The 21,846-nt window shown below is 42.6% G+C and overlaps 1 protein-coding gene across 2 annotated transcripts in view; it reads right to left on the reverse strand.

Moving 5' to 3' along the window:
* The window catches only part of Smim14 (small integral membrane protein 14), a 76,128-nt gene extending 54,568 nt beyond the window's left edge, over nt 1–21,560 (reverse strand). The window contains exon 1 of one of the 2 annotated variants that reach the window (XM_010625118.2): nt 21,294–21,560. The gene's annotated coding sequence lies outside the window, so the exon portion shown is untranslated. Of the gene's footprint in view, nt 1–20,810; nt 20,979–21,293 lie in introns of those variants that run through there. The other variant, XM_019207619.2, reaches the window with a different exon arrangement.
* Nucleotides 21,561–21,846: the final 286 nt, after the last annotated feature.

The raw sequence follows: 21,846 nt of genomic DNA on the forward strand, positions 1-21,846 counted from the left end.
AAAAAAAAAAAAAAAAAAAAAAAAAAAAAATTCTGTTAAAGTGCCATCTGCCTGAAAGAATTTAGACATTTAAAAAGTTTAAATGGGGTTGGGGATTGAGCTCAGTGGTTCTTGTGCTTGTCTCGCAAGCATAAGGACCTGAGTTCAATCCCCAGTAGCAAAAACTAAAAAAATAAAAAAAAAAAGTTTAAATGCTGAAATAAACCCATTATATTCCCTACATATCACAATTATTTGTACCTAGGTGTTAAACCTCCCTGGATCCTACTGTGACAAATTATTTGAGTTTGGATCCATGAGCTGTACACAGTGACCCCCAACTATAATCCCAACTACTCTAGAGACGAAGGCAGGAGGACTGAAAGTTGCCAGCCTTGGCAACTTAGCAAGACCTTGTCTCAAACTTTAATAAATAGAGGGTGCGGTGAGGAGGCAGTTCAGTGTAGAGCACTTGCTTAGCATATAGGAGGCCCTGGGTTCAAGCCCTAGTACCACACACACACAAACACACACAAAAAAAATCAAATAGCCAAGCCATTAAAGTTACAAATTTCTTATAAAACACCCTAATTAGGGTCACTGTATAGCTAGTGTTTCTTACAAGAGTAAGATACACTTTTTTTAAAAAAAAAACCTATCTTTGATGTTGGTGTATTTTTAGAGCCAGGCGTGCGTGGTTTAACATGCCTACAATCCCAGCACCTGGAAGGCTGAGGCAGGTGAGTGGTGGTGAGTTTGGGGCCAGCCTAGACTACATAGTGAGACCCTGTCTCAATACCCTCCAGCCCAAAAAGAAGATATTTTAAGAAGAACACAGAGTGTGAAGATACCCTTTCAGAGAGCATACTTTTCTCCAAAGGAAGAGACCAAAGCAAGCTGGAAAGAAGAACAAAAGTTTATTTTCCATAGAGTGGAATGGCAAGCATTAGAAGCAACAGGTGAGCATGGCCAGCAGGGTGCAGAAGGCGTTACTGCAGAGATGTGGATACTTAGACCTCATTGGTGACCCTGTTCAGCAAATCACACCCTCACAGTGCACTATTCCAGCTCAGAAGGCCAGCATTTCCCATCATCTTGTTAGAGAAAGAACTGAGCCCAGAGGGCGTCAGGACTGGCCAAAGCTGCGGCACCCACTGATTCAAAACCATGTCTTCTTTTACTTCCCCTTTCCTGAAAAGGATGCATCTAACAAGTCCACAGGGACTAAATTACAGGCAGAAAAGTTTAGAGGCAAATATAGAAGAAACAAAAGGTAGGCCCCTGACCACTGAAAGTTTATTGTTAATTTATTCAATGTAGTAACTATATATCAGAATATAATTAACAGCCAAAATAAATATTACAAATTACATTAGTCATTACCTCTGAAAAAGCTAAACGCAGCCAGGTGTGGTGGCGATGCCCAGCCGTGCTAACACATGGCTGTAATCTCGCATTTGGGAGGGCAAGGCAGGAGGATTTGTACAACCTAGAGGCCAGCTTGGGCTACGTAGTGAATTCACATAGACAGACTCTGTCTCAAAAAACAAAACAGCTTTCTAGCCTCTGACTTGGACCTTACAGCCACGGAGATGTTTATACCCACAAAAACCGGATTCCCACTTACAAAGTCCTTTGTAAGGAGGGTTGATGGTGGCCAAGAAAGATGTCCATATCCCAAGCACACAGAACTGGCAGACAAAAGTGTACACCCTTCACGTCAGGAAGACCACACAGTCTCTCTCTCAAGTCCAACGCTATATGATGAACCTCCAAGACACTTCTACCGGTACCATACCAACAAGGCAACCAGTATTTCCGCCATTACCTCCCTCCACCCCAAGATTGTGCCTGCCACCTGGCTCCGCAGCTAGCTCAAGATGCAGATCCCGGCCCAAACCCAGGACTCAAGAGAAGAAGCCAGGAGACACTTGCAGACGGAGCACAGTGCCCCCGGGGCTGACAAGTAAGCCGGGCTGGCAGATCAGCCAAATTCCAGTCTAGGCACTGATTTGGTTGTGGACCTGGTCAGCCACCTCAGTAAGGTCAGAGGACAGTATTTTCTGTTGAATAAATGTGTAGCCAGAAAAACTTGAAAACAAAACAAAAATAAAGTAAAACAAAACACCTCCTGGGCCATTCTTCTGTTTTATATTTACTTCAAACTACTGGGAATTGAAGCTACAGGCTTCATCCTCAGCTACATCCCCACTCCCACCCCACCCCTTTTGTTTGAGACAGGGTTTCAGCAGGTTGCTAAATTGCTCGGGCAGGTCCTGAACTTGAGCCTCTCCTGCCTGCCTCAGTGGGATTATAGGCACATGCCACCACGCCCAGCTTCTTCCACTATCTTGATGAATAGCACCTGGCTTTCTTGTTTGTTTCTTTGTTTTTTTGTTTTTTTTGTTTTGTTTTTTTCCAAGACAGGTTCTCATTATGTAGTTTAGGCTGGCCTTGGAATCACCATGTAGCTCAGGCTGGTCTCAAACTCACAGCAACCCTCCTGCCTCAGCCTCCACAACCTGCTTAGCACCTAGCTTTCTATTTCACACTAATTCTCTTCTGAAGTTTACAGGGGACTGGAGGTATAGAAGGAGTTCAGTGGTGGCGAACCTATGGCACACAGGCTGCAGCAGGCACACAGAACCCTCTCTGCTGGCACATAAGCCAAGTCACTCCAGCAGTCAAGCTTTCAGGTTTAACTGCAATGTTGGGTTTTAGTCTGGGCATTCGGGCTCTAAAAGGTTCACCATCACTGGGCAAAGAGCGTGTGCTTAGCATGGTATGGGGAAGATCCGGGGTATTTCTGTGGAGAACCATAGATCCGCCCCTCCGCCATTTTATGATATAGCCTATGAAGCCATTTTGTATTAGGTTTAGTTTTCCTGTAGATCACATGATATGTTCCCGTGGGTGTTTGATGTATCCTTATAAGGTAATAATCTGTTCTCTGTATGCTGATTGGTTGCATTATGGTATATATGTTGCCACCCCTTCCGGGCGCGGAGAGAGAGCGGGGTAGAGATCCGGAGATGAGGAACAAAAGTAAACTCCTTGTGTATCAAGTGTGTGCCTCTTTGCTCACGTGTTGCCAGTTCAGGCCCCTGTAGTCGCAGACCGAGTTGCCCAAGGCAATCCGGCTCGCGACAATTTCAACCCCCAAGGATACATAAAAAAACATTTTTTTTCTTTGCTACAAAGCTTGTTCTCTCCCAAATATATTCATGCTTTCTCAGTCCTTTCAACATAGTCAAGCTAAGAACCTTCGAAATGCAAACATTCTTCTTCCTTTTCGATTAAAAATTCAGTCTTTATATGGTCTTTCTGAAAGCCAGGCATGGTGGCACACGTCTATGATCCCAGCATTTGGAAGGCTGAGGCAGGAGGATTACTACAAGTATGAGGTCAGACTGGGATATATAGTGAGTCCAAGGTCAACCTCAGTTTACATACCAAGACCCTGTCTCAAAAACTGGATAGACAATAGATAGGTAGGTAGATAAGACAGTAAGTAGGATGACAATCCAGCCTGGGCTACATAATGACTTTAAGGCCAGCCTGAACTGCAGAGCAAGACCCTGTCTCAAAAAGCCAAAAAGGGGTGGGGTGCAGGCCGGGGATGTTGGCTCAGTGCTACCCTAGCATGCACAATGCCCTGTGAGTTCAATCCTCAAAATCACAAAAATAGTTTCTCATCCCATTTTACCACAAGCATTCCTAAGAAGACAAGCTACACACGCGATACTTACTTTAGAAATTTCAGCCAAGCATCATTTCTTTTTTTCACTGTTACAAGTTTTATCTTCCACATAACACTAGGACTTGAGCATAATTCAGCCAAGTTCTTTGTGACTTTGAAAGATGTTTCCTCTACTTTCCGGTGCCTTCCATCTGAGACCTCAAGAGAACAGCCCCCACAGACCTATTTCCACCAACATGCTCTTCAGGACTACCCAGGTGCTAAGATCAAGGCTTTGTCTAGAGCTCTCAGTTGAGCCCTCAACAAAATCACTTATAGGGTCCCATTTGTGCTAGATAGGCATCTAACACATACTCTAAAACTATTCCAGTTACTACCACTTTTTCGGGTCCAAAGCCAATGTTATTTATTTATTTATTTATTTATTTATTTATTTATTTATTTATTTTTGGTACCAGGGATTGAACTCGAGTTCTTGTGCTTGCGAGGCAGGCGGTGGAAACACTGAGCTAAATCCCTGGCTCACCAATACATTTTTATCTTTTTTACATTTTTAGATGTATTGTTTGAGCCAGGCATGGTGGTGCACACCTGTAATCCCAGCACGAGGGAGGCTGAGGCAAGAGGATCACCGTGAGTTCAAGGCCAGCACGTACTACACAGGGAGACTCTAAATATATACATACATACAACAATAAAACAGATGCTAGTTACAGCAACATCCTACTCCCTGTTCCAGTTTTGTCTTTGTCCATTTGGTCTGCTATAAGGGCCAGAGATTTAGCTCAGTGGTGCTGCTGCCTGCCTTGCAAGCACAAGGACCTGAGTTTGATCCCCGGTACCAAAAAAAGAAAAATAAATAAACAAACAAAAAAACATTTGGGCTGCTATGCTTAAACACCAGAGACTGGGTAATATAAAAACAGATTTATTTTTCACTTTTTGTTTTTGTTTTTTGAGACAGGGTGTAGTTCAGGTTAGTCTTGAACTCACTGTGGGGCCCAGGCTGGCCCAGAATTTGTGGGGATTGTCCTGCCTCACTCAGCCTCCTGAATGATAGGATTAACAGACATGCACCAACCACCTCATCCAGCTTTCTCACACTTCTGCAAGCTGGGAAATCCAGGATCACTCAATGTCTGCTGATGGCCTGTTCTGATTCACAGATGACGCCTTCTCGTTGTATCCTCACAGGGGGAAGAAAGCAAGGCAGCTCTCTGGAGTGTCTTTCATAGGGCCATGCTCCTACATTTTTGTGAGGTGGCCTCATGACCTAATCACCTCCCAAAGTCCCCAACCTCCTAGCACTACCACACTGCAGGTCATAAGGATAAACATTTAGACCCCGACACTGTCTTAGACACTACCTTTTTCTTCCTTGGTGATCTTTTTTATCCTTTCTGTGTTTGATTCATATTCCAGGACTCACTTTAGACAGCAAATGGGACAGCAGAAAGAATATGCCTTAGATAAGACTCCAGGTGTAGCACTACTGAGAAATGGAGAAATCACTTAGCCTGTGACTTGGGTTTTTCAAATACAAGTGATAACTGAAACCATTCATCTTAAGGGTTGTGTGAGGACTGAGTGAGAATTTCTAAGGGTGCTTTTATACACTGAGAATGAACTGGGCCAACTCAAACCTCAGCTATCTTTCACCTTTACCCACATGCTGCTCTGAAGTGTTCTCCTTCCCTGAGACATCATTCTTCTACAGAAAAGGGTATGTGAAGGAAGAAGTCTATTCTGAAGCTCTGTCCTTGCCTACTACTAATTTCTTGTCCTTTCCTGGACAAGAATTTTACTTTACTCACAAATGATCACAATGATTCTACCAGGCCAAAGTCCAGAGGTAACATTTACCACAAATGCTCAAACTAAAGTCGTCAATTCACTCTTCATGTATATTCAGTATCATTAACCAAAAATTTCCAATTCTGAAAATATTTACTGAAATTTCTACTTCAGTGTATTAATAACAAGCTAAGGGCAAGTACGGGGGGGTCAATCCTCAGCACCACAAAAAAAGCATATATTAGTCATGATCAAAATACAATATTTTAACCTCAGGAAAAAGGGTTGTTTTTCCTAAAGAAACAAAAATTCAACAGAAGATATAGAAAATCCATACCCTATGATTCCCAAATCACAGTGCATATAAAGTTCCTTATAAATGTTAAGAAAGTCCGAGTTTGATCCCCAGTACCAAAAAAAAAAAAAAAAAAAAAAAAAAAAAAAAAAAAAAAAAAAAAAAAAAAAAAAAAACAAAGAAAGAAAGAAACAATAAATGTTAAGAAAGTCATTTTGATAAATAGCTGTATTACAAAGTGCTGGTGAGTTTTGAAATTGTGAGATTAACTTTTGGAATATTTGCACTTGTAATATTGGTCAGTAAGCGCAGGCAAGCATAAACCAGCTTCATGATGCACTTTCACAAAACTGACTCCCATCTGTGCTCTGACTTAAACTTAAAAAAAGAAAAAGGAGAAACGAAAATTCAATATGAAAATAAGCAACAAGGAAACTTTCTCTACAATAAATACACTGAAGTTAAAGATGTTATCAAATATACATAAGCCCTACTGTGCCCCTAAAACCTGATTTTTAAAAAATACAGTTTTCAAAACAGTTATTTTAAAGCAATACACATTTAATGTTAAAAATGTCACATTTCTGTCCCCTCCAAAAAAATCCACACAGAAAAGTGAAGGTGCTCTCCTTTCCCCAGTACCTTGCATTAGAAACTTTCACGTAGCCAGGCACGGTGGCACTTGCCTGTAAACCCAGTTACTCAGGAGACTGAAGCAGGAGGACTGCAAGTTCAAGGCCAGCTTGGGCAACTTTGTGAGACTCTGTCTCAAAATGAAACACAGAAACTACAGGAGCTGGGTATGATGGTGCATGCTTATACTTACTGGGAGGATGAGGCAGAAAGATCTCAAATTTGAGCCCAGCCTGGGCAAGTTAGACGACTCAAGAGAACATCTCAAAATAAAAAACTAAAAAGGACTGGGGATGTAGCTCAGTTCTGAGGTCATGAGTTCAATCACAAATATCGCTATTCCCCTAAAAAAACACACAAGTGAATGTAATTCAGAGGGCCCTGAGGCTCCAATCTACAGTGCCCCAAAAAAGAAGAAAATAAAAGAGAGGGTACTGAGGATGTAGCTCAGTATTTCCTGGGTTTAAGTCCCTGTACGGATGAAAAAAGGAAGAATAAGATGGCAGGGACAGAGGAGGAAGAAGAAACTAAGTTTTTTAGGCATACTGAAGTATTATGTACATTGTATATACTAACTGAACTATTATTAAAAATCACTTCATTTGGGGTCAGGGATTTAGCTCAGTGGTTCTGGTGCCTGTTTCATAAGAGCAAGGACACAAGTTTGATCCCCAGTACCCCCCAAAAAAAAAAAAATCACTTCATTTGGTTTTTGGGGTTTTTGAATCAATGTCTCCTATGCAGTTCAGGCTGGCCTTGAACTCACTACATAGTCCAGACTGGCCTCACACTTGCCTCGGACTCTTAAAGGCTAGAACTACATGCATGTACCACCATGCATGGCTTCTTCATTTTATATCATTAAAATGTCTCCAAATTGAGCATGGTGGCATATACCTGTAATCCTTGTACTCCTGGAGGCTGAGGCAGGAAGACAGCAAGTTTGAGCCCAGCCTAGGCAATTCAGCAACTCACCAAGACCCATTAGGGCATGACCTGTCAATCATAGAGATCCAGGACTCATGTGCAGAAAAAGTTTCTAAGGCCTTCAACCTGGACCAAGCAAAAAGTGCTATCTTTCCGATACCAGAAAGAGGAATTTCAGAAAGTGGGAAGTCACTCTAGATCTTGTGGGAGCCCGCTAGCATTTGACATTGGAAAAGTAACTTCTACCATTGAGGCATTGACACAATCTGTGACTCTATTTGGCTTTTCTGAGATGAGGGTCTCAGCTATGCAGATGAGATTGACCTGGAGCTCTCTGTGTAATCCAGGCTGAGCTCACTGTGTAATCCAGGCTGGGCATATGGGATTATCCAGGCTGGGTTTATGGGATTACGGGTGTTGACCTGGAGCTCACTGTAATCCAGACTAGTCTTATGGGATTACGGGCGTGCACCAATACGCCCGGCTCAAGGACTTTGTTAAATTTGACCTTTGATCTCCTCCCTAATATTGCTTGATGTTTCCTGTTAGCTTGCCTTTAAAAGGAGCTGTTTCTGTGTAATAAATCGGACCTCTTGTCTCCACACTATTGAGTGTGCTGTCCTTTCTCAATCCTCACTCCCCAACTCAGGTACTTTCGTGTTGTGACGGCCAGACTGCCACAAGTGGCGCCCGAACGTGGGGCCTGGGTATCAAGGGATCCAGTGAAGGACACCGCAGAGAAGAAGGAGGCCTCAACGAAAAGGTAAGGAGTGGTGAATTTTCTTGTAAATATTAAAAATGGGAGCCAGCATTAGTTACATGTTTTTTGTACATATTTTAAAAAATTTATTGACTGTAGAGGAACCTGAATCTTATGACAAAAGTGAAACTATTGTTCCCACGGCTCCTCCAGAGCCCCTAGGCCCTGAGGAAGAAGCTGCTAAATATTATGAAAATGTATGGCAGCCTTCAATGGCAGCAGCCCATACTAAAGATTCACAAAAAGTTCAGTTAGAAGACAGGATGGAAAAAATAGAAAAAGTGATGGAAAAAATAGAAAAACTGATAGAAAATCTGTCACAACAAATAGAAGCTCAATGGACTAGTCATAAACCTCCTAAAAACATGCCTAGCCCAGTGGCAAATCTTAATCCTTCCCCTTGTGACAATCGGTTAGAAAAGGAACCTTCTTTGATTGCTTTGGCTTCAGGACCTTGTGAAGGCTGGAAGCCTGAGAGAGTAAACTCCCAACTCCTTAAGTCTCCAGTTCAACAGGGTTTACAACAAGCCCTTAAAGAGGGTGAGGATGTATCTGCATTTTCTCTGGCATACCCAGTTTTTGAGACTCAGGATGCTCAGGGAAACCTTGTTCGTCAACATGCTCCAATTCCTTTTCAGCAATTAAAAGAATTAAAAATGGCTTGTGCCCAATATGGGCCGACTGCCCCTTTTACTTTAGCGGTGCTAGATTCTCTTGCAACTGAGGCCTTGCCACCTTCTGATTGGAAACAGATTGCTAAGGCTTGCCTAGCTGGAGGAGATTATTTGTTATGGAAATCTGAATATTCAGAACAATGCCAGAAAGTAGCAGATCTTAATAGACAGCAAGGAGAACTTAATGTAACTTATGAGATGCTAGCAGGAGAGGGATCTTATGCGGAGGTTACTCAGCAATTAGGTTTTTCCCCAGGTGTATATGCTCAGATTAATACTGCTGCTAAGAATGCTTGGAAAAAACTTCCTTCATCTGGACGAGCCTCAGAAGATATTTCTAAAATCAGACAAGGGCCAGATGAACCTTTTCAAAATTTTTTAGATCGTTTGTTAGAAACGGCCAGCAGAGTCATAGGAGAATCTGAAGCTGGTATAGTTTTAGTAAAACAATTGGCCTATGAGAATGCTAATTCTGCCTGCCAAGCTGCCCTTCGTCCTTTTAGAAAGAAGGCTGATTTATCTGATTATGTTCGTTTGTGTGCTGATATTGGCCCCTCTTACACCCAGGGTCTTGCCATGGCTGCGGCTTTACAGGGAAAGACCGTCAAAGAGGTCTTATTTCAGCAACATAGAAGTCCTCGGAAAAAGGGAAATAATAGGAATTGTTTTGGTTGTGGTCAAGCAGGACATTTGATAAAAAATTGCCCTCAACGAAAAGAAGGTGGGCTTTCTTCCAAGCAGCCTGGTTTATGCCCTAGATGTAAAAGAGGATATCATTGGGCTAATGAATGTAAATCTAAAAAAGATGCCATGGGGAATTTTATTCCGTTGGGAAATGGACGGAGGGGCCTGCCCCTGGCCCCGTATCAAACTTTTGGGGCTTTTCAGAATCTGATCCCTCAAAATCAGTCAAAAAATCCATTCAGGACTTATTCCGAGCCACCTCAGGCAGCGCAGGATTGAACCTCAGTTCCTCCTCCTATGCAGTATTAACCCCTGAAATGGGAATGCAAGCCCTACCCACTGGAGTTTTTGGGCCACTACCTAAAGATACTTTGGGTCTCTTGTTAGGTAGGAGTTCCTCTACTATGAAAGGGCTTATGATTTCCCCAGGAATTATTGATGAGGACTATACTGGAGAAATTAAAATTATGGTTTGTTCACCTTCTCAAATTTCTGTTATTCAGCCTGGACAGCGTATAGCTCAATTGATTATTTTACCCAGAGTAGTCACTTCAGGAAGATATAAAAAAGCCATTAGAGGGAATAAAGGTTTTGGGTCCTCAGATGTTTATTGGGTGCAGTCTATTGGAGCTAATAGGCCAGAAATAAAATTGTTAATTCAAGGAAAATCTTTTATTGGGTTATTAGATACTGGTGCTGATGTCTCTGTTATAACTGCTGACCAGTGGCCTTGCACATGGCCTTTGCAGGAGACTGTCTCTCAATTACAAGGCATTGGTCAAAGTAAAAATCCTAAACAAAGTACTGATATGTTAAATTGGAGTGATTTTGAAGGACACTGTGGGACTTTTCAGCCTTACGTTATTCCTGGCCTCCCGGTTAATTTATGGGGAAAAGATGTCATGCAACAGATGGGAGTTTATTTGTATAGCCCTAATCAAAAGGTTTCTAATCAAATGTTTGATCAAGGATTCTTGCCTAATGTTGGTTTAGGAAAGGAAGGTCAAGGAATTCAATCTCCTGTGACTCCGACAGCCCATCCTCCTAGACAAGGCCTGGGATATTTTCCCTAGGGGTCATTGACATGCCTGCACCCCATGCAGATCCAATTGTATGGAAAGACGAAAAACCTGTTTGGGTTGATCAATGGCCCTTAACTAGTGAAAAGTTAATAGTCATCCGACAGTTAGTGCAGGAACAATTAGATAAAGGCCACATTGAACCGTCTGTCTCTCCTTGGAATTCCCCAATTTTTGTTGTAAAGAAAAAATCTGGTAAATGGAGATTATTACAAGATTTAAGAAAGATTAATAAAACTATGGAAATCATGGGAACATTACAACCTGGTCTCCCCCTTGCTTCCGCAATACCTAGAAATACTTTTAAAATAATTATTGATCTAAAAGATTGTTTTTATACTATACCTCTAGCTCCTACAGATTGTAAACGATTTGCTTTTAGTGTTCCTTCTATTAATTTCCAGGAGCCTATGCAAAGGTACCAATGGAGAGTTTTGCCTCAAGGTATGGCAAATAGCCCTACCTTGTGTCAAAAGTTTGTAGCACAGGCACTTTCCTGTGTTAGACAAAGTTATCCTTCTGTTTATATGATACATTACATGGATGATATTCTTTTAGCAAATGAAGATGAACCATTATTGCTTACTGTATTTGTTTATTTACAAAAGGTTTTAAATGCTTATGGATTAGTTATTGCTCCTGAAAAAATTCAATGGGAATCTCCTTTCTCATATTTGGGATATCAACTTTATCCTCGAAAAATATTTACCCAAAAGTTACAGATTCGAAAAGATAATTTGAAAACTTTGAATGATTTTCAAAAATTGTTAGGAGATATTAATTGGATAAGGCCTTATTTAAAATTAACTACTAGAGAATTAAAACCGTTATTTGACATCTTGAAAGGGGATCCTGATCCTTCTTCCCCCAGGACCCTTACATATGAAGGACGATTGGCTCTTCAAAAGGTGGAAATAGCCATTTCTAATCAACAGATATTTTATTTTGACTATCAAAAACCCTTAGAAGCTTTTATTTTTCTAACCAAACATTCCCCTACAGCGGTTTTGTGGCAAAATGGACCTTTATTGTGGTTACATTTATCTGTTTCACCTGCCAAAAATTTACAACCTTATTATGAAGCTGTTGCCCAACTTGTTCAATCAATCCGATGTAATGCTCGGAAATATTTTGGTTTGGAACCTTTCAGTATTGTAATTCCCTTTACAGGAAAACAACTAGATTGGCTGTTTCAGAATTGTGATTCTTGGGCTATTGCATTTGCACATTTTTCAGGTCAAATTAAATTTCATTATCCACCTAATAAATTGTTACAATTTGCAAATCTTCAATCTTTTATTTTTCCAAAAATTATTTCATTTAGGCCTATACCTGATGCCATTGTTATTTTCACTGATGGGTCTTCTAATGGAAAAGCAGTTTATGTTATTGATGGTCATGAAAAGGTTTTTTCCACACCTGCTGCTTCAGCACAAGTAGTTGAATTGCATGCCATTCTTTTTGTTTTTCAGGAATTTGCTCATGTTTCTTTTAATCTATATACTGATAGTCAATATCTGGCTAAAGCCCTTCCTTTTTTAGAAACTGTAGCCTGTATTGATACCAGTAGTTTAGAAGTTCAACAACTTTTCATTCAAGTACAAAATTGTATTCATGCTCGTTCTCTTCCTTGTTTTATTGGACATATTCGAGCTCATGCTGTTTTACCTGGTCCATTGTCTTTGGGGAATCATCTTGCTGATGTCTCCACAAAATTTATTGCATTTTCAAAAATTGATTTAGCTCGTCAATCTCATCAACTCCATCACCAGAATAGTCGTACTCTTAGATATCAATTTCAGATTCCTCGAGAAGCTGCCCGACAAATTGTCAAACAATGTTCCACTTGTCCTCAATTTTCTTCTGTTCCACATTATGGTGTTAATCCTAGAGGTTTGCTTCCTAATCAATTATGGCAGATGGATGTCACCCATATCATGGAATTTGGAAAATTGAAATATATTCATGTTGTTATTGATACATTTTCTGGTTTTATTTTGGCCTCTGCTCAAACTGGGGAAGCTACAAAGCATGTTATTACACATTGTCTTTTTTGTTTTTCTGTTCTTGGAGTGCCTTCAAAGATTAAAACAGATAATGGTTCTGGCTATACTAGTAAAGCCTTTTCTAATTTTTGTCAACAGATGTATATTAAACATGTTACTGGTATCCCTTATAATCCCCAAGGACAAGGAATAGTTGAACGTGCTCATGGCACACTGAAACTACAGCTTCAAAAAATAAAAAAGGGGGAGTTATATCCCTCCTCACCTAGAAATTATTTAAATCATGCTACTTACATTCTAAATTTTTTACAAATCGATAAGAATGGCCATTCAGCAGCAGAAAGATTTTGGCATCCACAAGGTTCTCCATATGCTTTGGTAAAATGGAGAGATCCTTTAACTAGCCAATGGTATGGACCTGACCCCGTTTTAATATGGGGCCGAGGGCATGTTTGTGTTTTCTCGCAGGAACATGATGGAGCTCGATGGCTACCAGAAAGACTGATTCGTCATGTGGATACTCCTGCTGATGTCAGTTCCTGCAAGATGTGATGCCAATCCTCAAGGACATTGGACTTATATGCCAGATCCTCTCCTCACACATCCTGTCTCATCTGATTCACGTGAAGTGCCAGTACTGGTGAATAATACAAATATACTTGGTCATTTATAAAATAATGTTTCTATGTTATAAAGAAAATGAGACTGCTACATTAAGAAGTTTTTCTGGGACAAAAAGGACATTCCTCAATCTTTAACCAACACTACATCAAAGAGTTCATCTGCTGGTCTTAGCCTTTCTTCTGGACTTTGGTGGACAGTTTCACATTTTCTTCAAACCAACATTTGGAAACCTGCTACTGCATTGGGAGAAATATGTTTATGGTCAGAGGTCAAAGTCACTAGCCTTAGTTTCAATATTGTTGGCATAGGTGCCTCTAATATAATGTCTTGTGTTAACGCTCCTTATATGTTATTAGTAAAAAGTATAGAGATTGTAAATGAAACTGATAATGAATATGACAACAGCTGTTTTATTTGTAAATTGACCAATTGTATATTCTCAGAGATGATGACTCCTTTTCATTCTGTGATAGTTTTGAGACAACTTCCTTTTGTAATGATGCCTGTGAAAACTTAATGAGTCCTGGTATGAAGATCAAGGTTTACAAATATTGGTAGAGGTAGAGAAAGCTATATGTCAAGCCTTTACAACCCATGGTATAACCCCTGCAGATGGCTGGTAGTCAAAGACGGGTAAGAGATTTGTGGAGAAATATCCAACCTAAGACAGAGCATGAGTATTGAACTTCTCATGGCTTGATGACGGGTAAGGGATTTCTCTGGACATTTCTCACCTAAGACAGGCACAGTCTTTCTGCTGAGCTGGGAAGCTCCCTGCTCTAAATATAATAAAAAAGGGGGAATTGTGGGAGCCCGCTGGCATTTGACATTGGAAAAGTAACTTCTACCATTGAGGCATTGACACAATCTATGACTCTATTTGGCTTTTCTGAGATGAGGGTCTCAGCTATGCAGATGAGATTGACCTGGAGCTCTCTGTGTAATCCAGGCTGAGCTCACTGTGTAATCCAGGCTGGGCATATGGGATTATCCAGGCTGGGTTTATGGGATTACGGGTGTTGACCTGGAGCTCACTGTAATCCAGACTAGTCTTATGGGATTACGGGCGTGCACCAATACGCCCGGCTCAAGGACTTTGTTAAATTTGACCTTTGATCTCCTCCCTAATATTGCTTGATGTTTCCTGTTAGCTTGCCTTTAAAAGGAGCTGTTTCTGTGTAATAAATCGGACCTCTTGTCTCCACACTATTGAGTGTGCTGTCCTTTCTCAATCCTCACTCCCCAACTCAGGTACTTTCGTGTTGTGACGGCCAGACCGCCACAAGATCTGACATCAGCCTGAAAAACAGGCCATTAAAAGATAAGAGCCATTGGGGCCAGGGATTTGGCTCAGTGATGCCCATTGCCTGCCTTGGAAGCATAAAGGCCCTTGTTCCCTGGTACCACAAAACAAAAAAACAATGAGGTTAAGGGCCATCAACCATGAGGCCAGGGTGAGCTTTCTCAGTGGTCTGCTCTCACTCTGGAGAGCATACTTCTTTCCCTTTAATAAATGTAAGACCTGCCGGGCATGGTAGGGCACTCCTGTAATCCTGGCACTCCGGAAGCTGAGGCAGGAGGATCAGATCACTATGAGTTAGAGACCAGCCTGGGCTACATAGTGAGTTCCAGCTCAGTCTCAACCACATAGTGACTGTCTCAAAAAAACAAAAATTTTAAAAAATAACAACAAAAAAAGTTCCGGGCCAGGGATTTAGCTCAGTGGCACCACACCTGCTTTGTAAGTGCAAGGTCCTGAGTTGAATCCCTGGTACCACACAAAAAAAATGTTTTGCAGGGCATGGTGGTGCACACCTGTAATCCCAGCACTTGGGAGGCTGAGGCAGAAGGATCGTTGTGAGTTCGAGACCAGCTTGGGCTACATAGTGAGTTCCAGGTCAGTCTCAACTATATAGTGCGACCCTGTCTCAAAAAAATAAAATACCAAAAACCCCCAAAAAATATGTTTTGTAGGCCGGGATCTAGCTCAGTGGCACTATGCCTGCCTCTCAAGCGCAAGGACCATGAGTTCGACATACATATATAGACAGATAGATAGATCTATATTGTTAGATTCCCCTTGCCTTAAGATGGCCCTAACTAGTGATGACACAAGCCCCTCCTAGTGATGTCACAGGCTCCCACAATCCCTAGCCACTACATCACTCAATCCCACCACAGCTCCTATGAGCCCCACCCCAGTCCTATAAGTAGCACTCCCTGTCTCAACCATATTGCTTTCTCTCCTTTGTTCAGAGACAGCCCAGCAGATCCTCCCTATAATAAATGCTTTTTATGGTCCTGGTCAGTCTTGGTTTTGGGCTCTTTTTACCGTGTGTGTGTGTGTGTGTGTGTGTGTGTGTGTGTGTGTTTCAGGTGGGGTAGGAATGCTGTTCATAATACTTGCCTAGTATTATGGCGTAATACTTGCCTAGCATGCACAAGGCCCTGGGTTTGATCCTTACCATATGCATACACACAAAAAAATTCCCATTTGGTATGAGATACCCACATGGGTACACTCAGTACTGCATAGTTCTGACTGTAGTTCTGAAGCACTAGGGTATATGGATGAAAATGACACATTGAGGTTCATATTTAAGTTTCTGTCATTATGTTGTCAGTAGCTTTTTTTTTTTTTAACCAGTACTGGGCATTGAACCGAGGATCTCTGCACCAATCTACATCCCCCTTTTATTTTATTTTGCGGGGGTTGGAGACAGAGTCTTACTATGTACTTGAGACTGACCTGGAACTCACTATGTAGCCCAGGCTGGTCTAGAACTCACAGTGATCCTCCTGCCTCAGCCTCCTGAGTGCTGGAATTACAAGCATGCACCACCACGCCCAGCTTCCCAGTCCTTTTATTTTAAATCTTTTATTTTGAGACAGTCTTGCTAAGTCATTAAATTGCTCAGGCTGGGCTTGAACTTGCAACTCTCATGCCTCTACCTCCCAGAATCCTGGACTACCATGCCCCCTTTTCACCTGTACAGTGCAATTAGGAATACTGCAACTAGGTTGCTCTGCAGTTAAACAAAAACTATATAAGGGTAATTTTTAACATAGCACCTGACACACATAGTGTTCCAAAAAAAAAAAAAAGTAGCTACCTTTAACCACTACAAAGCAAGAAGCAATATCCCAGGAAAAAAAGCCATTAAAATACTGAGATGTTCTCAAACCGTTAATGTGCATTAAAATCACCAAGGGGTGTGCTGAAAATGTAGATTCAGGAGACTGATTTCTCCAGGGCTTAATTCCTAAATTTGAAGTCAAATGAGGGTGCCAGAGCCCAAATATCAAAGAAAGACAGAGAGAGTTCAGCAGTAGAGTGCTGGCCTACCTGGCCCGAAGCCCTGATTTTGATCCCCAGCACCACAAAAAAAGATAAAGAATTAATTAAAAAAGATAAAGAATTAAGTATGAGAATTAAAGCAATATCTTATAAAAAGTCTGAAAATTAGGATTCTTATCCTAAAGAATGGTTTCAATCAAGAAAAAATATGAACATTCATTCAGCCAACACTCACTGAACACCTACTCTGCTGCGCAAATGACAAACATCCCCATTCTCAAAGCACTGATTTCCAGTGGAGACAAAATATAAAGAGTAAGAAAACTTCAGGTTGTGATAAATGCTGTAAAAGAAGAGAATGGAGATACATGGTAACTGTTTTGAAAAGCCAACACCTGAACCATGACTTGTATGACACGACGGAAACATCCAAAGCCCTCGCAGAATCCTCAAATCACAGGGTGCAGCAAATGCAGAGGCTCTTAGGCAAGAGCCAGCTCAGCAGGTCCCAGGGAAAACAGCAATAATGGGGCTGAAATATGAAGCCACTGATGTGGCCAAGCTCCTGGGTAATGAAGCAGGCAGAAGGAAAAGGCAAAGCCAAACTGCATGGGCGTCCTAAGGAGTTTGTTCTCCATTCTGAATGGGGATGACACAAAGTTACATTTTAAGTCATCTCTCAGGCTGTGGTAAGAATGCACCATTAGGGCCGGGGATTTAGCTCAGTGGTTTGGCAGTCTGCCTCGCAAGCACAAGGTCCCAAGTTTGATCCCCAATACAAAAAAAAAAAGAATGCACCATTAAAAAGCCCAAGTGGAAGCAGGGAGACCAGGCATTTACTAGAGTTGATCAGGAGAGATGGTGGCTGCAGGAACGGGCAGAAGTAAATACATAGTGAACACTGACTGAGGAAGATCAAAGAAGAACATAGTCACATGGTGAGTATTAAGAATGAGATGGGGCAACCCACTTTCCAGTCCCTCTTCTGTCTCTCAGAAGCTTTCTTTCTCTCAATAAATTTTTCCTACTCTTAACCTCTGTTGTTCCTAGAATTCATTGATTGATTGGTGCTGGGGATTGAACTCGGGAACTTGTGCTTGTCAGGCAGGCAGCAGAACCACTGAGCTAAATCCCCGGCCTTATTCTTCAATTTTAGAGAACATGAATTCGGATATCTAGCAGGTTTGGGAGCTACATCTGTTCCCCCATATCATTTTGGAGGTCTTCCACCAAAACTACTATTTGGAGTATTTATTCAAGGCACTTCCCTCCTCTTTGGCTGCTGGATTGAAAACAAAGCTTCCAGAATGTTTGGAGACCAAAACTAAGGTAACTGGGCTATGAGGACAGCCAATATTTTGGCCCTGCTCCTCAAGGTCTACAAGATCCAGAAACCTTTCCTACAGGATCTTACATTCTTTGAGGCTGCCAAACTCCAAGCAGTCATACAAATGGAACCAAGGACAAATGTGCTAGACTTCTTATACCGGGATCTACCAGATTGATCTTATATACAGCTCATAACTGCTAAACTATACAATATGACTTCTATGTTGGATTCTGAAGTCCCCTGGATCTTCTCCTTATCCTCTTTGTGGGCTAATATTCATAGCAATCCTGCTGAACTTATAATTTGGCCCATGCATTCTTAACTTTCTTTGGCTTTGATGCCTCCAGACTTAAAAGCTATGCAGCTACCAAGATAACAATGCCTGGCGCCTATCGAAGGCCTTTAGATAGATCCTCTGTAGAGAAACTCTGATCACAATTACGACCTTTTTCAGCTGGAAGTAGCCACAGCTGTCTTTGCCCTTTGCCCCCCTCACAGCAGTTAGAGGTACTTCTTCAGAAAGGGGAGTATCGCAGATAGGTAAATAAATTAGATATCTTTCAAGCAGTTAGGCAGGGCCTCTGCAAGTGTTCTCAGAGAGCCAACACAGCAAGGAGCCAACATGGAGGAAAATCAAGACACATTCACTCAAGGCCAGAATTGTAAAAGGAGAGAAACTACTATATTCTTATGCTTCCCCAGGGGATGAACAGCAGTGCTTGATATTCTAAACAGGTTATCAATCACCTGGGTGAGGGGCCAAAGTCTTAACCCAGCCTTTCCAGGAAATATCGCTGACCCCCACCCTTACTGAAAATCCTTGTATGCTTGCTATGTGACTTGCTCCCCCATTTAATCAATATTACCTGGATGACTGTACTTGTAATCTTATTGGTTGGTCATGGTTTGCTGCACCTCGTGCCCACCTTCTAATTTTCCACTGGGTCTTACAAGTTTTGTCCCATTGTACCCATCTCACCACATGGCTTTGCTGTATAAAACATCTTTGAAAAGTGGGGTGAGTGGGCAACTTTCAGGTCCCCCTTCTGTCTCTCTTAGAAGTTTTCTTTCCCTCAATAAATTTTTCCTACTCTTAAAAAAAATGAGATTTGCAAGCTTTCAGTAAGCTTATGAAAAATCAACCCTAAATGGGTTATTAGCAGCTTTAGGATACTTCACTTAGGTTGATCCACATTTGTAGCATAGTATAACTAAACTTAACCTGAATAAAACCAATAAATAAGCCAAAATTTTAACTTCCACAAGGTCAACTCAGGCTATACCTCTTCTTCCAAGGTAAACAAGCTAACAGTGTCACCACAGAAATCCAGGAGAAAAACTTTCAAACCATTGATTTTAGTATTTATCGCTTTCCAACACAATGAACAACCTGTAAAAGTTAAAATCCAGATCCATGAATGGTGGCACACACCTGTAGTCCCAACATTCAGAGACTGAGGCGGGAGGCTGTGATTTTGAAGCCAGCCTGAACTACCTAGTGAGACTGTCTTTAAAATTAAAAAAAAAAAAGCTGCAAAAATTTAGGTTTTGTTTAAAAAGTACTGGTACATGAAAAAGCAAGTTACAGAAAAGCATGTGTAGTGTGACATCATATATTTATAAAATTCATAAATGCAAAAAAGTCTGGAAGGATATACACTAATGTTTTGGTGATTTATGGGTGGCAGTATTACTGATGATTATTCCTTTTGCTCATCTGCTTTTAGCTACATTTTCTTTATTTTCAAAAGGCATTTCAAATAAGCAAAAATATAGTCCCTGGTTACCATAAAAGGTAAAAACCGGAAAAAGAGGAACTTGAAAGCAATTTCCTTGGGGTCCGGGATGTAGTTCAGTGCCATTAAGCCAGTCTGGCAAGCACAAGATCCTGAGTTTGATTCCCATACTGAGAAAAAAAAAGTAATTTCCTAACAATAAACAAGACCCCCCCAAATATTCTTTCATCCACATTATAATTCCAACCTTGACAAAAGGAAAATCAAATCTCAATGGCACAGAAAGATATAAGAAGAGGTCCATGTCCTACCACCACAAGGACATACACTTCAAGGAAGCAAAGGAATAGCAGCAATGCTTGAGAACTCTTCCAGGATCTAAGAGGGAGAAGGCAAATTTTTCTTCATTCTGGGTGTGTATTAGGGATTCTTCTTATTTTGTTTTATTTTATTTATTTGGGGGGGGTTCTTTTTAAACAGCAAGGAGGAGCCCAGCGTGGTGGCACACACCTGCAATCCCAGCACTCGGGAAGCTGAGGCAGGAGGTTCGCTGTGAGTTCGAGACCAGCCTGGGCTACATAGTGAGTTCCAGGTCAGTCTCAACTACATAGTGAGACCCTGTCTCAAAAAAACAAAAAACAAAAAGCAAAACAAACAAAAAGAAGCAAAGAGGGTTTAGCTCAGTGGCACCGCACCTACCTCGCAAGCACAAGGTCCTGAGTTCGATCCCCCTACCAAAAAAAAAAAAAAAAAAAGCAAGGAGGCCAAGGAAGTTTGGTTTTCTGGTCTCCCTTCCAAGGGAGGGAGCCGGCTGGCCGCAGGCTACATTACAGGCACCCACGGGAGCCATCGCCTAAAGAGGAGGGGACCCGAGCCTTGGGCCAGTTCCACAGCACTGGCAGCACTATTTCGTCTGGGAGCGGCCTTGCATTTCCGAATTAGTGCACAAATAGCTGCCAAGGGCTTCGGTCAACACAAACCCTAGAGTGGAAGACATCTCCTACAAAGGCACCAGTGCGTGGAGCTCACCGACTCTCCAGATGCCAACACTACGACATTCTTTTATTTAGGCCACATCCTCAATTCTGTACACCGGGGCAACTGAAAACATCCTACCAATTCTCCACAGCTGACAAATATGATCTGGGGTACAATCCTAACATTCTTAAAGAGCCACTTTGGAAAACTTTGGTTTCCAGCAACAACACGAGGCTTGAAGTCCACCTCACAGCACTCGTTCCAATAAAGGGCGCGCTGCTACCTCCTGACCATCCGCCCTGGTTCCACTTACTGAACAAACAGGAAAATGGGAATCCTTTAAATTCGCAAACCAAGCAGGCTAAAAAAGCTCTTCCTTTCAGGATGGTAGCTTTCCTGTACCATCAATCACAACAAAGGACGCTTCCCGGTGACTTGGCCAGCCACAGAAAGGGCTGAGACAGATGAAACAGTGTGTACATCGCAGGGCTGTGGAGTTTCTCCTTTCCAGATGCGACTTTTCACTCCATCAGACGCCTCCGCCCGTGCAGACCATGTAGCCCTAAATATAAAACCTCCCGTGGCTCGCGTCCACTTTCCAGCCCAGACGCGGCGCCCTGCACAAAAAGCCCAGCTGCGGGCTGCCAGCCTCGCTCCGCTCTGGAGCCGCCGGCCGGGCTACCTGAGCAGCACTCCGCTCTGCCGCAGTCCCTGGCCGCCTGATGGGGCCCCAGGAACAGCCGGGGTGACGGCAAGGTGGGCTGACAGCAGCGGTGGGAGAGGGGAAGGCACTCACCCGCCCAGACAACCGACGGGGCGGGGACGGTGTGGGTCGGGACGCAGTCGCCGCAGAAAGACCGCCTGGGGTTTCCGGAACGCCGCAGCGGCTCGGGACGCTGCTACAGCTGCCGCTCCCGGACGGCGGCTTCCTCCCTCAGCTCTGTTTGGATTCGGTTGACCACGTCACTCTCAGCCGCGAGACCCGGATCTGCCCGCTCCAACGGGCGGCGCAACAGATTGCAGAGCCTGGAGACCCCAGCGGCCCCGCCTCCTGCGCCTGCGCGCCACGCGTCTACCCTGAGAGTCCGGGCGGGGCTGGGGCGCTGTGCGAGCGTCAAGTCCCGCCGTGCGTCGGGCGAGGAGCCGGGCTGTAGTTCCGGCTGGGCGGGGTGGGGCCGAGGACTGTGAAGGAAGCCGGGTGAGGTCCCGCGTTTGTCCTCTTGTTCCTCTTCGGCTCTGTGTCGTGTTGGGTGGACAAAGTCGTCTCACGCGGGTTTCCCTTTGCTGAGCCAGCGGCTTCCCTCGGCCGTGGGGTTGAGTGTCGGGTGGCAGACAGACGTGGCGTTGCA

Source organism: Fukomys damarensis, unplaced genomic scaffold (assembly GCF_012274545.1).
Source record: "Fukomys damarensis isolate Sample0158 unplaced genomic scaffold, DMR_v1.0_HiC HiC_scaffold_35, whole genome shotgun sequence".
NCBI lineage: Eukaryota > Metazoa > Chordata > Mammalia > Rodentia > Bathyergidae > Fukomys > Fukomys damarensis.